At 54.1% G+C, this 16,433-nt stretch overlaps 1 protein-coding gene across 1 annotated transcript in view; it reads left to right on the top strand.

Moving 5' to 3' along the window:
- LOC132004977 (uncharacterized) overlaps nt 1-16,433 on the top strand; it is a 168,628-nt gene that overhangs the window by 86,094 nt on the left and 66,101 nt on the right. The gene's annotated exons all lie outside the window — the stretch shown is intronic.

The raw sequence follows: 16,433 nt of genomic DNA, 5'->3' as shown, positions 1-16,433 counted from the left end.
GTGTGTGGCTGTGTAGGGGTGAGAGCTGTGAACATGAGTGTGTGAGTGAGTGTGCGGCCGCGTGGAGGTGAGGGCTGTGCACACGAGTGTGTGAGTGAGTGTGTGACTGTGTAGGGGTGAGAGCTGTGCACATGAGTGTGTGAGTGAGTGTGTGGCTGTGTAGGGGTGAGGGCTGTGCACACCAGTGTGTGAGCGAGTGTGCGGCCTTGTGGGGGTGAGGACTACATACACAGGTGTGGGTATGGGTGTGTGCCGTGTGGGGTGAGCGTTGTGCACACGAGTGTGTGTGGCTGTGTGAGTGGCCACGTGTGAACGTGAAGTTGCCGGCGTGTATAGGTGAATGTAGGTGGAAGGCCACTCTAGCTGCGACTGTCGTCCAAAGCAAAATCTCCTTCAAGCAGCAGAGAAGGTGCCGGCGGTCGGCAGGCGTGCGGTGCGCTGCTGGGAGGTGGCTCCAGGCTCCCGGCTCTGAGGTCTGGCGGGGGACGGGACCGAACGCATTTCTCAGGAGCCCCCCAGCCTTCACGTCGGAGGGTGCCATAGCCCCCAGCCAACAAACTCGTCCTGTACTCCACTGAACAGAGCGCATGTGTGATTTCGCTGGGAAAGCAGCAAACGGCGAGCTTCGACAAGCGCCGTGCCGGGGCCTGTAAACGCGCAGGTTCCTCGCAACAGAGCGCCTGAGAACACATTCTGCCTTCCTCCCTCACCAGATGCCCGTGTGACCTAGAAGTCCTCTGACCCGATCTGGGTCTTTGTCCCCCCGCCCCCTGCCCCGGGTGCGGGTTGCTAGTGAGTTTGGTTTGGCTCTTGTCTCTCGCGGTCTGATTTTCTCCCAAGTGCCCGCTCTCCCTCCAGGATGCCTACTCGTTGTTTCTTGTGCAGCATGAACAGCACCCCCGGGCGTCTGTTTCGTTTCCAGGGGGTCCTGTGAGAGCAGAGGGCGCCGGCCACAGGCTGCAGCCGTAGACCACCGGGCAGCCCCAGAGCAAAAGCAAACCTGTGCCCCAGGCCTCGCGGGAAGCCTGAGCACGTATCCTCGGCAGTGAGAACCCACAAACGTGGATCCTTTCTTCTCCCAAGTCTGGCAGTGAGACCAGCTGACCCCAGAGGGCACTGTAATCCCAGGACGGGCCACCTTGTTGCCAGTGGGGCTGGGGGCAGGCTGCGGATTTGGAGATAGAAGCCTCCGGAAGAGGCCCAGGCGCCAGGGCCATAGACCTGGAGGATGGGGAGCAGTGTCCAAATCCTTCCCTCAACGGCACCCACCTGCTCTTCCTTCCTCAGCCTGAGGAGTCGTAAGGCCTCTGCAGCCTTCTTGGGCTGGGGCAGGCCCAGCATGTGCCTCTCATGTGACTGGGGTCGGGGGGTTGGGGTGGGGGAAGCGAGGAGTCTGAGGGGCCTGCGTCCCGGAGAACAGCTTCGGTTTCTGACCTGTTTGCCGAGGAAGACGGGCTCGTGGTCTGTCCGGATTAGCCTTTTGTTCTGTGCTCTTGCACTTGCTGACCTTTCTGAACACCTGGGGCTCTACTGGGCTGACGGCTGGTCCGGTGCGTCCCTGGAGCACGGGGTGGCAGAGGACAGAGTGGCACAGGCACCGAATAGGACGTTGTCCAGCAGCTCTAGCTCCCTCGGGCCCACAGGGTTTCTGGATGTTACTGGAATATGGATAATTTAAGGAATTAACTTCCGTAGAGTCGAGCAGGCCTGCCTTCCGCTTCTTTTTCTCTTTTTTTGCTCCTTCACAGCGCTCTTCGGTGTATCAGAGAAAAGCATAGAATCGTATTGTGATAAATTATCTCCTGGTGTAAGACAAAGGGGGCCTTTGACAGTCTGTGGTCTTCCAGGGTGGTCCTTAGGGAAGAAAAGCAAAGAGAGCTCCCCTAAGATATTGTTAAGGCTTTTTTATCCAGGTGACAAAATCAAGGTGAAGGTATCTCCCTTGCCTATCTATTCATCCATCTGTCCGTCATCCATCCTTTGTGTACCCATCCCTTCAGCCATCCGTCAGCCGTCCATCTGTCCATCCGTCCATCCACCATCCAGTCATCCGTCCAACCTGTCATCCTCCAGTCCGTCCATCCGTCCATCCATCCATCATCCATCCATCCGTCTGTCCATCCATCCGTCCGTCCATCCGTCCACCCATCCGTCCGTCCATCCATCCATCCGTCCATCCATCCGTCCGTCCGTCCGTCCATCCATCCATCCGTCCATCCATCCTTCTTCATTTCTATTTAACTAATCGTCTGTCTTCTTTCTACCTTAGAATTAGAATTCCAATACAAAAGGATTGTATTTGGAGGCATCTGTTAACACATTTGGATGGACAGAAGGAAGACAACTTTTTTCCAGTTAGGAACGACAAGTGATGTGGATGGTGGACTTCATGAGCACCAGCTTTGTACTTGGTCTCTGTGTCAGGCATTTCCCTTACGTTGAAAGCGCTCCTAAGTTTTCAGCTCCAAGGTTGAGATGAATATGTCCTCCGTACACTCTGGCACTGTGGGTGCAGCCTCTGCGGACGTGGGGTGGACCCAGAGGTGTTGCTAGTGACTCTGTCCTTGGTGTTTGATGGTGATCATCCCTGAGAAAGTTCTCAGGAAGTACAATACCCCCCATGATGTGCACAGTAGTCACATTCCTGAGAATTTAGTGCATATTGAAACATTTTATTTATGTGCAAGATAGCATCAGACAGACTCCGATAATTATGAATAGGATTTAAAATTTTATGACTGTCCAGGGTGCATTTGAAAATGCTGTGCGATACCAGACCAATAATCAGTGTAAGCCTTGAACTTGGAGGCGATTCATTCTGCAGCAGTAAGAATGAAAACTCACTCCATGAGATGAATCTGAAGCAGAAGTTTACCAAAGTAGTTGAATGCTGCTGGATACCTTCTACCAGATGGCTAAAAAGCAAAGTCAGGTGAGGCTAAGGAAGCTGCCCACACAGCCCACGGCCCGTGGCACTGGGTCGGGTCCAACAGCGCTCCGGAGCCTACACGTGCCCCTGGCAGAGCTTCTCATGACGCTGTGCACAGGGCTTGCAGGGGCCCGAGTTCACCTGCAGATTCGGACCCCAAGAGACCTGAGATGTTGCATTTCTAACAGGCTCCCACTCAACCCTCTTTGAGTCCATTATGGGGAAATCTGTTTCCAGTGCAAACCTGGATTTCCTTGGAGTTGTAAAACCCACTTTTATTTTTTAGTTTTTTTTTTTAAGATTTTATTTATTTATTCGACAGAGAGAGATCACAAGTAGGCAAAGAGGCAGGCAGAGAGAGAGGAGGAAGCAGGCTCCTTGCTGAGCAGAGAGCCTGATGCGGGACTCGATCCCAGGACCCGGAGATCATGATCTGAGCCGAAGGCAGAGGCTTAATCCACTGAGTCCCCCAGGCGCCCCATATTTTTTACAGTTTTATTGAGATACAGTTGGCATACAACACTGTGTAAGTTTAAGGTTATGACATGATGATTTGGTGTGTGTACGTACTGTGACGTGATCACTGTAATAAGGTCAGCTAACACCTATCACCCGGCACGGCTGCGTGCTTGTGTGTGTGTGCGTGTGTGTGTGTGCGTGTGTGTGTGTGTGTGTGTGTGTGTGTGTGGTGAGAACGTTGAAGTCCTACTGTGTTGGCAACTTTCAGTGATACAGTGTGCTATTATTAGCTGTAGTTGCCATGCTGGGCCCGAGACCCCCAGCACTTACCCCTCTTGTAATTGGGAGCCCGTTCCTTTGTCCAGCATCCCTCCCCCGCCCCCCCCAAGCCCTGTCCCAGCTCCTGGCAACCATCATTCCGCTCTCCGTTTTGATAAGTCTGATAAAACCCACCTCTGATAACGGGGACCCAGGGCCCGAGGAAGATGCCTTTTCACACATTTCATACATTTTGCCACAAAACGGAGATCCTGAGTTTGTGACAGAGCCCCAACCTGAGTCCGGTCAAGCCCACCGTTTCCATTCAGGTGCGGTGGGGGCTCCCCGAGCTCGGAGGGGAGGATACTTTGTCAGGAACGATAAGTTGTAGACGGATGGGACGCTGCGCAGGGCACGCCTGATCAGAACCCGTGTGTTCGCAGGGACTGTCTCCGAATGCTCAGGCCATTTGTGCGCTCCTGGAGGCCGAGGTGTGGGGACTTCGCCATCCTGCGGGCTGGTGGCATTTGCTGTTTTCCTCACACATGTGCTGCTAGGCAGGCTGGAAGGAGCCTCACACGGTGGTCATGTGCGCCTTTCCGTGACCCTTCTAAATGGTGCCAAGCCACAGTCCATTTAGGCAGGGTCTTCCGTGGGAGAGCAGATGTTTTGGAAGGGAGACAGGCTGGACACTGTTTTTGACAAGGGTCTTGTCCAGAGACAGTCCTGATGTGGAGAAACCTCATATGTTGCTGGTGGGGATGTGAAATGGTACAGTCTCGAAGTTCCTCCGTTAGTTAAACCCAGAGCTCCTTACCCTCCGGCCCAGCAATTCTGCACCTGAGTATCTACCCGAGAGAAATGAAAACAGGAATTCAAGCAAAAGGCTGTAGAGGGAGGTGCACAGCGGCATTCTTCCTCACAGGCAAAAGAGGCAAACAACCCAGATGTCCACTGGCAGACGAGTGGGTACACAAGGGTGGTCTGTCTGTCCAGTGGAATATTACTCTGCCGTGAAAAGGAATGAAGTGCTGCCAAATGCTACACGTGAATGCACCTTGAAAACGTTTTGCTAAGTAAGAAAAGCCAGTCATGCATTATAGGATTCCGTGTGTATGAGAGGTCTGGAGTAGATAAGCCCAGAGACAGAGCAGATCAGTGGTTGCCAGGGGCTGGAAGAGGGGAATGGGTGTGGCTGCTGGTGGGTACAGGGTCTCCTCCTGGGGGATGCAATGTTCTGGAACTTGATGGTGACGGTTGCACAATGTTGTGCTATAAATAGCACTAATGTTGGGTTTTATGTTATGTGCGTTTCAGCACCCTGAGTGCTGTGAGGTGTGTGAGCCTGACAATTCACAGACCCGTACCCCTGGGGCAAGTAATACATTCTATGTAAATAACAATAATTAATAAACTAAAAAATTTTAAAGAAATAATTCTAGTCACGGTGGGAACCACAGAAGAACGTTTTCCATTCACAAATGCGTGGTTTTGGACTTGCTTGCTGTGGGCATCCTGTTGATAGCTGGATTCCTGAGACTTACAAGCTCCCCAGGCAAACGGAGTGGGCACCAGTCACAGGTCGTGAACACGGGTTACGCACGGGCCACACACCCGGTGTTGTTCTAAGTATTGATCTGCGGTGTTTCTTTCAGTCCCCACAACCGCCCCAGAAGGAAGGCTCATATTTTATTTTCACTTGACATCTAAGGAATCCCAGGCAGAGAATCATAAAGTAAAACAAGCCGTCCTAGATCACAGAATTAGTGGGCTGCACAGGTGGGATTTGAACCCGAAGTCCACTCAACAAAGACCTCTCAGAGTGTGACTGCTGCTGAAGAGAGTGAGTGCCTGGCAGGGTTAGGCCTGGGGCTCCCAGGGCTCACTGGTGCCGACAGGAAGATGCCACTTTTACCAGAACCTCTTGCCATTGTCCTGTGGGAGGAGCCGCAGACATCCACTCCCTTGGCTCCCTCAGCTTTGGTTTCCTCTTGAGGTGGAAAGCCCAGATCTGAGAACCGCTGACCAAGATGGCGGCACGGGGACAAGGACAGGCTGGGGAGGAACCGTGATGGGCGCTGCTCAGCAGATCAAGGAGAAGGCACCGCTGTTGCCCCCGGTCTGTAGGCCAGGAGCAGAGGCTCTGAGGGGCGGCACCACAGGCCCATGGCCACCCAGACCACAGACTCAAGTCTGACTGAGGTGGACTTGCCCTGTGCACCTGCCCTGTGCACTGCAAAACGCAGCTCTCTCCACCAAGCCCGTGATCCTTGCTGTCCTGGTCCTTGTGCTAAAACACAGGCTCACGTGCAAGACTCAAAAATACAGAAAGAAAAAAAAAATGCACGGAATAAAATAGAAACCACTCAGTGTTACCATCCTGAGAAACCTGCCCTCCCCTCTTAGATACACCACCTACCATTTTTGTCAGTGTGTGCATAAACACTCAGTGTTTCTATAGTCTTGTAAAACTAGTATCGTGCTGAACATAACTGCTTCATACTTTTTATTTAATATTTTATGTTCCCCATTGATTCATGATGAGAAACCTTGAACTTTAACATCTGCAGAGTCATCTGTCACCTGGGACTTCCAGAATGTTAAGTGTCTCACTAGCAATGGGCGTGTCAGTGGTTTTCTAATACTGTCATGGTGATGATGGTCCTCCGACATACACGTCGTCAATACTTGGCGTGTAGCCAGGACACAATCAGTAATTATGAATCAGTGCTGGACGAAGGAATGAATTTCTTCAGGGGTCCTTGACGCTGTCTTGCTTGGTCTTCCACAGGCATCTCTGTATAGTCCCTCTTTTCTCCCGTTGTCCTGACCTAGTGAGCGGTGGTGGTCACAGCACACCTTTTGCTCTCAAGTGTCCTGATTTAGGGCGTAAATTACAAAGTCGCCCCGACCAACTGGTGTGAATCTTTTTGAGGTTCGTGTGGCACATTGCTCATTTGTCACACAGGTGTGTCACACCGATTCACACTTCGTTTATAACCTGTCCCTACGAGACAAGAGCTTGATGAGAAAAGTTATGCCGAGAAGTTTCGGAAAGAGAGTTACCTTGTGAGAGTGGAATTAGTTTTGTGAAAGTCATAAACGTCTTAAATCCATTTTCCCCCTAAATCTCACATTTTTGGAACCCACACTGGTCACATGTGGAGAGTGTGATTTATGACTTACCAGCACTTGGACGGGAGCAGTCATGGTCCCGAAGCTATGTGGGTTTGGATCCTGGCTGTCACTTGCCAGTAGCTGTGAGACTTGGAATGAGTCCCATGACTGAGCCTCCGCTTCCCCTGCGAAATGGAAATGAACATACCCTCGCCTTGGAGAGTCGTCAGGGTTAGGCATTGGCATCTGGACCAGGAAAGCCGAGTTCACGCAGTCTGTTAAATGCAGTTTTTTGCCCTAATGAGCCATCCATCCTGGTTATTTAGCAGCAACGCCTGATGCCTCCTGGTTTCCACGCACACACACTCCAGCTTGGTCCCCGAGCCTAGAGGGGCTGCTGTGCTGTGTCACTTGTTGGAGGACCAGATGGGTGTGTGCATGGCAGTGGTGAAAGGCTCCTTGCTTCAGTGCCTCCACGTGCACGTTGTCACCCTGTCAGAACCCCAGGCTTTCAGGGGCCATAGCTAGGGGGGCTGCATGTTGAGAACATGGTTGCTTTGGGGATTGTGGCAGGTCAACCAAATGCGACATTCAGAAGCAGTGCTAACTCCTGTTTCCTCACCCTGGCAGGGCAGTAGACCTGGGGAAAAGTCTAGTCGTGATCAGCAGGAGAGGTGAGTTTTGAGATGGTCTCTTGGCCAGTCTTCAGACACTGGTCAGGGGAGTTGCTGGCATGGACTACCCCCTGGGTCAAGGGGATGGCTTGAAGAACTCCACTACAGCCAGAAATAGGTGTTCTAACATTCAAGTGGGGTGAACGGAGCCCTGGCATTGGATTTCTCTTGGATACCCTGGCACTTAAACACTTACAGTAAGAGGACTGAGTAAGCACCAGAGTGTATCTGGCAATGACAAAATGACTTTTGGAACATTCTGACAAAACTCAGATTGGGACCAGTCAGAGGCAACTCCGGACAGAATTGTCAGCTGCCTGGATTTCCAGCTGGTTACACGACACCTGGAGTGGAGTATAACCTGGCCAAGTTCCTCTCTGCTCTGACACAGGAAAAAAGATTACCTTGGTGATTGGATGGGGTGGGTGTTTTCTATTCCAAAATGAATTGTGAAAACAGTTTCATGGAGTCTTCATGTTTTTACAATGAAGCTGGGAGAGTCGGGAAAGTGTGTTCTCACCAACTCCTGCACGCCTCCCCCAGGGAGACAAGGTGGTGTTTCTCCAGAGCAGCCCAGTCCAGGGCAAAGGATTTGCACATACATCTGAGCCTGAGTGAGAGCCAGAGTTGCAGTGCCAGTGGTGCCCTGCATGGCATGCTTCTCTCCTGCTGAAGCGTACACGGAAGAGCAAACCCATAACATGTTCCACAAGCCTGTGCTTCACAGGACATACATATTTCCACATTCCTTCAGACTTGGTCCACTTTCCCCAAAACCTGCCCTCCCCCCTTCCTTCATTTGCAAGAGCTGGATTTGTCCCCTACTTGCTAGAAGAAACCTAAGCTCCTTCATTGTCCTTCCAAAGATGTTATGATAGGTTGTGACACAGATTCTCAGGTCCCACTCCCCAGCCCCAGAGGGAGCACACCTCCCTGTCTAGGGGCTTCGAACTTGGCCAAGTGACTGAAGGAATGTGAGCAGAAGTGATGGCACCGGTCCAGGAAGAGGCTTGGCGACTCACCGTAAAATCTTGCTCCATCTTTTGGCTCCTGCTGTCTGCACAGAAAGAACATGTCAGGGATCTCTCGCCCCTTGGAATCAGGGGCACATGGAGCAGACCCAGAACCATGCCTGACTGAACTCAGCCAAGCCACAGGTTCATGAATGAGAAGTAAATGGCTACCGCATTGGCCACTGAGACTTTGGTGCGGTCATACTGACAATCCCAGAAAAGCCTGACTGATGCAGAGACTGGTTTACATCTTCCAATCTTTGCCCCATGCCTGTTTCTTCCAGTTGCAGTGAAGAATGACCTGCTCTCGTATCTAACACCCATCCTTCCATCCGACTTCTCATCTCATCTTCTCAGAAACCGCAGTGATCAAGGTTTCTTTCCCATGTATCCTCTTCACTAGACCCCTATCATCATTTAAAACACGACCAGCTCATTCTGGCTTTCATTAGGATATAGAAAGGTGAGAACTGAAGATAAAGAGAAAACCTTAAAGGTAGGCAGAGAGAAAGGACACATTATATACAGAAGAGTGGAGACAAGGATGACAACAGACTTCTCTGCCGAAACTATGCAAGCCAGAACACGATGGGGTCCTACCTTGAAAGTATGAAAGGGGAGGAAAAAAGATAAACCCAGAATGTCATGCCCAGGAAAACATGTCTTTAAAAACTGAAGGATAAGTAAAGATTTTTTTTTCAGAAAAATTTATATAATTTATTACTAGCAGACTTGCACTGCAAGAAATGTTTGAAGAAATTCAAAAATTTATAAATTTAAAATTCAAAAATTTATATTATTTATTACCAGCAGACTTGCACTGCAAGAAATGTTTGAAGAAATTCTTGAGGCAAAAGGTATATGAAACCAGTCAGAATCTTGGATCCGCATAAAGAAATAACAAGTGCTAGGCATGGTAAAAACAAAGATAAATACAAATTTTGTTGTTTCCCACATCCAGCTGCCCTAAAGATATCCTACTATCTAGAGCAAAGATAGTCATGATGTGTGGCGTGTTCTTATCATATGTGAGAGCAAGATGAGGACGGCGTTGGAAGTGTCGTCTGGTAAGCGTCTTGAACTCCTGTGAGCCCACGGGACATTATCGGAAGATGGACCGTGCTCACATAAAGGTCTATACTGTAAACTCCAGGTAACAGCTATTTTTCCCAAGAGTATAAGCATGACCAATTCTCACATTAAGAAAAAACAAACATTATTCACCCCACATCATCCTTCAACTACTGTCCGATTCCCCTTCTCTCCTTTCGTGCTGTGTCTGTCTGGAGTGTTGTCTATACCCGCTCTGCCCATCTGCTAAACTTCTCTTGGCTGCTCAGCAGGTCACAATCTGGCTTTCACGTCTACTGCCCCACTCAGGCAGCTTTGCCAAAGTCATCAGTGACCTCAAAATCACTATATCCAAAAAGACAGTTTTCACACCTGCCTTCACACTGTGGGTGGCCTTTGGCCATGGGGCCACCCCGTCCTTCTTAAACACTGCCTCTCTTGGCTCTCACGGCGTCACTCCCCCGGTCGTCCTCCTGCTCTCCGGCTGCATCTGCTTGGCTCACCTTGCATGCTCACTTCTCTTCTGTTTGGCCATGAGATGTTTGGGTTCTCAAAAGTCATTTCTAGGCCCACTTTATTTCATACTTAACACTTTCTCCCTAAGCAGACCCACTCGTACCCTCGTTTTGTTGTTTCCTTTAGAGAGAAGATTACAACACTGTACTGATCCTGGATCTCTCTGAGCTTCAGTCCGTATTCTGAACTCCTGTCGCATTTCAGGGGCAGCTCAAATCTCAACCTGTCCACTAAAGGGTCACCATTTCTTCTCTCAAGCAGGTCTTCTCGGAGCATTATCTATTTCAGAAGACGGCACTCCCGGCATCACTGCTGCCGTGGTTCACTGACTTTGAGTGATGTTTATTGAGCACTTACTTTGCGTAAGAGACTAGAGATGCGACAAACAGTGGACAAGGTTCCTGTTGTCACGATGGGGTCCGTGCTCAGTGGAGGTGACAGACATTACACAAAGAAACAAACCGCATACTTTCCGGAAACGGGACGTGCCATAAACAAGGAGAGCTGGGTGCAAAGAGATGGATGAGTGGGGCTGGGGGCCAGCCCAAGGCGTCGGGGAAGGCTTCTAGAGGGACACCGAGCAGGGACTCGGATGACAGGATGGAGCACGCAGAGGGCCAGGAGCCAGAGGTGAGGGCAGGGCGATGGCCGTCGGCTGGAAACCCAAGGATCATTCTGCACTCTCGGCTCTGAAAACTCTCGTCACTCGGCCCCCCGGGTTCCAGCCCTGGGCCAGAGCACCTGCATCTGCACCTTAGGCTGTGGTCCCGGCTGCCTCGTCGGCCTCCTGGCATGCGCCCCCTCCCTCCCGCCCAGCCTCCACATGGCCCCCAGTCATCTTTTCAAAAGGCCAATCGAATCAGGGTATCTCGCCTCTTTCCTTCCCACTTTCCTATGGCACCGGCTTCACAACAAAAGGTGGGATCTGGTTTTCCTCCCTTTGAACAGTGGCTGGTCCTTGTGAGAGGCTCAGTGGAAGGAGTGGCCAGAAGGATGCTTCCCCTGTTCAGACTGTGGGGATGAGGTGACCTCACTTCCACTGGGCTCTGTTTCCTGAGACACGTGTCCCCGGAATCTGCCAGTGTGGTCGGGGGCCTCGGGCATGTGGAGAGGCCACGTGTGTGTGTCCTGACCGGCAGCCCCAGGCCCCGCACCTGGTGCCGGGGAGACGAGCGGCCCAAATCGCAGATTCATGCACAAAATGATTTTCATCGATTCAAATCACGAGTGTTTGGGAGGGTTTGTTTCACAGTGAAATGGAAACAGAATATCGACCCGTCAGTTAAAAATACATTTATAACCTAGCCTCTTCCACGGAACGCAGATCCGATCCCTGGCTCTTCCGGCCGCCCGCGCAGCCTACAGATCCCGACCTGCCCCTGCGCAGCCAGTCCTGGGACCACCTCGCCGCACGCGACCCACCGGGGTCCTTTCCTGACTGCCACCTGACATGCGCCTGTTACTCCCGGTGTGCGGTGCCTGCTCAGCGAGCCGGCCTGTAGCTGTGTTGCTCGTGGCCCTGGGCTCTGGGTTTGAAATGGCCAATACGGGGCTGAGTGCTCTCTGCCGCTGGACTTCTGATCTGCCCAGTTTCTCTGCCGTGTCCTCGGATCTGCCATACCCCCTCCCTGCTAAGCCCTGAGCTCGCCTCCTCCCTCCCTGCTACGCCCTGAGCTCCCCCTGCCCCCTCCCGTGGTTTGAGAAGCCACCTTCCATGTGTTCTTCCATTGTCTGTTTGCGTGTCCCGTGGGGCTTCCTCGGCTGGAAAGCCATCTGGATCTCTCAGGGCAGGTCATCAACTTTGACTGTTTCAGACTCCGAGACGCCCCGTCTCTGCCCCATTTCCTAACGCGTGTGGCAGCTGAAGCTTCTCTCCTGTGTGCTGAGTTTACTCGTATCCACTTCCGTCAGCGGACGGCGCTCCAGGAGGGCTGGGGACCGGTTTGCTTTTGCTGACCGGTGTGCAGGGTGTGGCATTCTGCGTGTGTTCCCGTGTCCGGCCGCTGTAGGACAGTGACAGGGGCCTTGCTTAGGGGGCCACAAATGGGCAGGGGCGCCAGGGGCCAGATCGCGGATCTGCTGGAGGGTTCAGAGGCGGACAGCAGGGCTGGATCAGAGGCGTCCTTTGAGGCGTGCTCCAGCCACTTTGGTCCCCGTGGAATGAGATGTGGGGGAACATGGGCCTGGTTAACGGCTGCCTTAGCCAGAAGCCCCGTTTGGCCGCTGGGATCCTCCACATGTAACAGGGAAGGGAACTGGAGCCAGAGCTGATCCAAGGGGGCAGCGTGTGCGTCCTTCAGACTCAGACGTGGCCGAGATACAGGGCTGGTGCAGACGGAGGAAAGTATAAACCGTGGGCGCCCTGTGGGCTAATGGCGGAGCTTTTGCGGGTGGAAGTGGCCGGTCCTCTGTTGCTGCGCTTATGAAAATGGCTACAAGTGCGGAGGGAAAAACTTCCAGCAACTGGAAATTTGAAGCCCACATCAAATGTGACCCAGCAATCCAACCTGGAGCGCTCTCGCTCCCACAAATGGAAAGCACCAGGGGGTTCCGACCTCGGAGAAGGGCGCGCAATGCAGGATGCGCGGGGTCCAGCTGGAAACCCCTGGAGTCTCTGCCAGCAGGAGCCACGGGGTGGACCGGGGCCCATCTGAGCTCCTGGAGCTTGGCCCCTTGGTAGGATCAGGGCGGCTCACAGGCGCCTCTGGTCAGGGAGTCAGCCGGCAGAGTGCTGAGGGGTCCGGAAAAGAAGTGCTCAGCCTGTGGGTGGGGTGCGGTGGCCAGAGCGGGAAGCAAGCAAAGGTGTTCCAAGTCGGGGGAGGGGCAAAGAACTATTCCTGCGAAACCGAAGGAGAATAACCCAAGGGAAGGCAACAAGGTCTTTGCTGTCGGTCAGTTACCTGGCGACAGTCTGCAGGGGAAGGGTTCGCCGGGCAAGAAGAAAATCCGATTCTGTGCTGGTCCCCTGCCTCTGTCCGATGGCCAAGGCCCGGCCTCTCGTCCCGTCTGCGCGCACCTGCGAGGGCCAGCCCTGTCCCGGGCCTTGTGGGACGGCGCTGGCGGGCGGCCGTGGAGGGGTGCGGTCCCAGCTCCTCCGGCGGCCGGGGTCTTCGGATGCCCTCTGCCGCTCGGACGCCACCCCCTCCACGCCGCAGCAGCGATGCATCACGGATGTCTGGGCCTGGGGTTCTCCATCTGTGGATTCTCTTTCACCGCCGGAACGTTGTTTGTCGTGCTTTTCGTTTGTCTGGGGGAGGTAGCTATTCTTAGTCCTGACATGTGCGGGAGGAAGCACGGAGGCCAGGCCTGCCGCACTGCCTGCCGGCACTGCTGCTTTTCATCCTCCCGAGCCAAGACTCGAAAGACGGAGCGAAACTGCAGAGACCCCAGGCCCACCGGGCTCGGGTGCACTTGCGTTCGGGGGGGAGGCGTGGACTTTACCCTTCCCTGTGTGCCGACCACAGAGCGAGGCACTTTGTGTGCAAGCATACTAACTGTGTGGCCGTTGACAATGGTGAAAGAGAAGGCGTGGGCAGACAGGGATGTTCCACGGCAGGGCAGGGTGGACGGGGCCCTGGCCGCGGCGGACGGTCCTCAGGCACTACAGCTAGTGTAGGCCCCGAGCATGGCCCAGGAGGCTTCGCAGGGCCCCTGCCAACCTGGAAGCCCCTGTCTTGTTGCTGCTGAGGAAGCGACAGGAGGGGGCCCTTCCAGAGGGGCCAGACTCTGACCCCAGCGAGGCTTATGGGGTCTGAGGCTCTGCACGGCCGTGACTGTAGAGGCTCGTCGTCACCAAGAACTTGGGAGATGAGTGTGAGTCAGGAGCAAAAAATACTATTTGCCTCTGATTCACGTTTCCTTGTCCTTTGCAATTTTGCCTTCCTTCTTACGAAAGCTTCAAGAACACTGAGCGCTGGAGAAGGGCAGAGAGCATCTGTAGTGGTAGCAGCAGAACAGCGTCTGCAGGCTGGACGTGGTGCTGCCGCTCCTTCCAGGCTTGGGGCTGCCTCCAGCTGTGTTACAGTTTTGCACAAGTTTTCTTACACTCGTTTTCCTGCTGAAGAGACCGTGGGCTGTGCCATCAGGATGAAAGCCCCCTGGGGTCCCACTGAGGAGGGGAGATTGTGGAGGCACCTCGACAGCCCGGCACAGGAGCTGGGCTTGTTGCTGAGGACACGGCCTTGGCCGGGTGGCTCCTCTCTGCACAGTGTCACATAGGCCCCGGAGCCCAGGTGCTCGTTGTGAACCCACTGGCAGACGAAAGGCCGAAGCTCCTCCAGGCCAAGGGGAGGAAGGCAGGTGCTCTGACTGCGAGGTCAGGAAGCTGACCCTGCCTGGGGCACTTCTGTTCAGTCTCCCCTTGAGGCTCCATGCGAGAGGGCAGCTCCGGGAGATGGCTCCCAGGGCGAGCATCCCCTGGACTGGCACAGCCCTGTACCCCGCACCCCCTCGGGAGAGCAGCCTCGTGGGGTTTGGGGCCGCTGAGCCTGCCTCCAGCACCTCCCCTTGGCCTTCCTGTTCCTAAACTAGTTTGGTGAGGACACGAGTGCGGTGAAGCATGTTACCTCGGCAATGGGTCCCTCAGCAGGAGGCGGCCCGATGCAATGTGGCCAGTGGACAGGAGGCAGGTGCACACAGGCCGTGCTGTGGGCTTCCCACCCCAGGTCGGCCACTTCCTAGCTGTGCACTTGGACTTCTGACCCATGATAGGGGCCAGACCCAGGGAAGCCCCCGCAAACATTGGCTCTGACAATGGCCGCTTGTCTGTCTGTGGTCAGCACTAGCTGATGTTTCCCTTTCGATGCCAACCGTCAGCCAAGAAGTCCCATAAAGACACCTATGGCTCAGTCTAGAAAAGCACCCTGAGGAAGTGTGGGGAGGGAAGGACCCGGTGCCTGGACAGTGCTTCAACCTATGTGTCCTGTGTGAAGACTGAATATCGATGAGGCTCTTTTCTGCTAGATATCCTCTACCGCTCTGCCCTCCTAGGCCCAAGGAGGTATAATTGTAAGTCGGGGGGATAGGGCCAGATGTTTGGGAGCTTGCTGCCCCGTTTGAGCCAGCAGTGCAGGAGACGGGCTCCCATGCACACTGTGGGGTCCTCTGAGCCCCTTCCTGGGGCGTCAGGTATGGATGTGCTCCCCACGCCGGCGTTCAGATGACACAGTGGGACCACACAGACCCGGAACCGCTGGTAGGGACACGTTCGTGGTGTCTCCCTTGGTGCATGGTCTTGGAGATCCTGGAACCACCCGGATAAAATCCTCCTGCACCGGAGCCAAAGGACCCAAACCTGCGTTTGCCTCGTCGCCACCTGGTGGCGTCCCGCCTCGGCTGCTGCAGGAGGAGGCAGGGCCCCAGGGGCCAGACGGTGTGGGGTGTGGGGGGCTGCGTCCATGGTCCCAGGGGCCAGGGCTGCAGATGGCAGCTCCCGCCAGCCCCTCTCCATTTTCCTCTCTCTCCCTCTCTGTCTCTGTCTGTCCATCTCTTACCAGGGACAGGGCCTGTCTTTTCAGCAAAGGCTGGCACGGAGGCCCCATTAAGGCAGGAGGCTCCCCAAGTCAGCTGTCCCCTTGGAGTCTACACCCCGAGGTGGTTTCCTCCTCCATGACCTGTGCCAGGTTTGCAGGCTCGCGGGCAGGCTCAGCCCGCACTCTGGCCTCTGCGGCAGGGACTGTCCTTCTGGTGATCCCGCTGGACGGGCTGACATTCAGCCATAAATTGGATCTCGCCAGCTGTGAACAGAAAGAGGATTTTGGTTTATTTACTGAGATCCCGTCACTGTACTCGGAGCCGGGGCGGTAGCGTGAGAAAGAAAGGTAAACGGATAGCGTGGAAGTTAGTGCGCGCTCCCAGGTCTGCTGAAACCTGCCTGCGGGAACGTCCTGGAGACCGGAACCCCGCCAGCAGGGCCCCGAGCGGGCGGCCGAAATAGCTGTGCCTCAGTGGGATTGTTTTGTTTTGTTCTGAACTTTTCTGTTTTCTGAAAATCCTGTCCCAGGAAATACCAAAGGGGAAGAGAGCAGGCAAAGAGAAATTCCTTCCGTCACTTCAGCACTGAGGCTCTTTTCTTAGTAGCCGGCAGGTTTTAGAGTGGTTTTAGGTCTGCAGAAAAATCTGGTGGCAAGCCCGGTCCCCATCCCCGTCCCGCTCCTGCCTCAGTTTCCTGGGTCGCGGGCATCATGCATGGTCCAGCACACTACGTGGACACGTCATCGTCGGGTGGAGCCCATGGTTTCCGTGGGCGGTCACTGTCGGTGGTGGACGTCTGGTGGGTTTTGTCAGATGTGCGATGTCACGTATGCACAGTCCCCAGATCACACGGGACAGTCTCACGGCCTCCAGGACCCCTGATGGCAAGGAAGGGTGAAAGCAGCTTTTAAGAAACAGCTGTCC

This window comes from Mustela nigripes, chromosome 17 (genome assembly GCF_022355385.1).
Source record: "Mustela nigripes isolate SB6536 chromosome 17, MUSNIG.SB6536, whole genome shotgun sequence".
Lineage (NCBI taxonomy): Eukaryota > Metazoa > Chordata > Mammalia > Carnivora > Mustelidae > Mustela > Mustela nigripes.
This window is presented reverse-complemented; position numbering and strand designations above follow the sequence as displayed.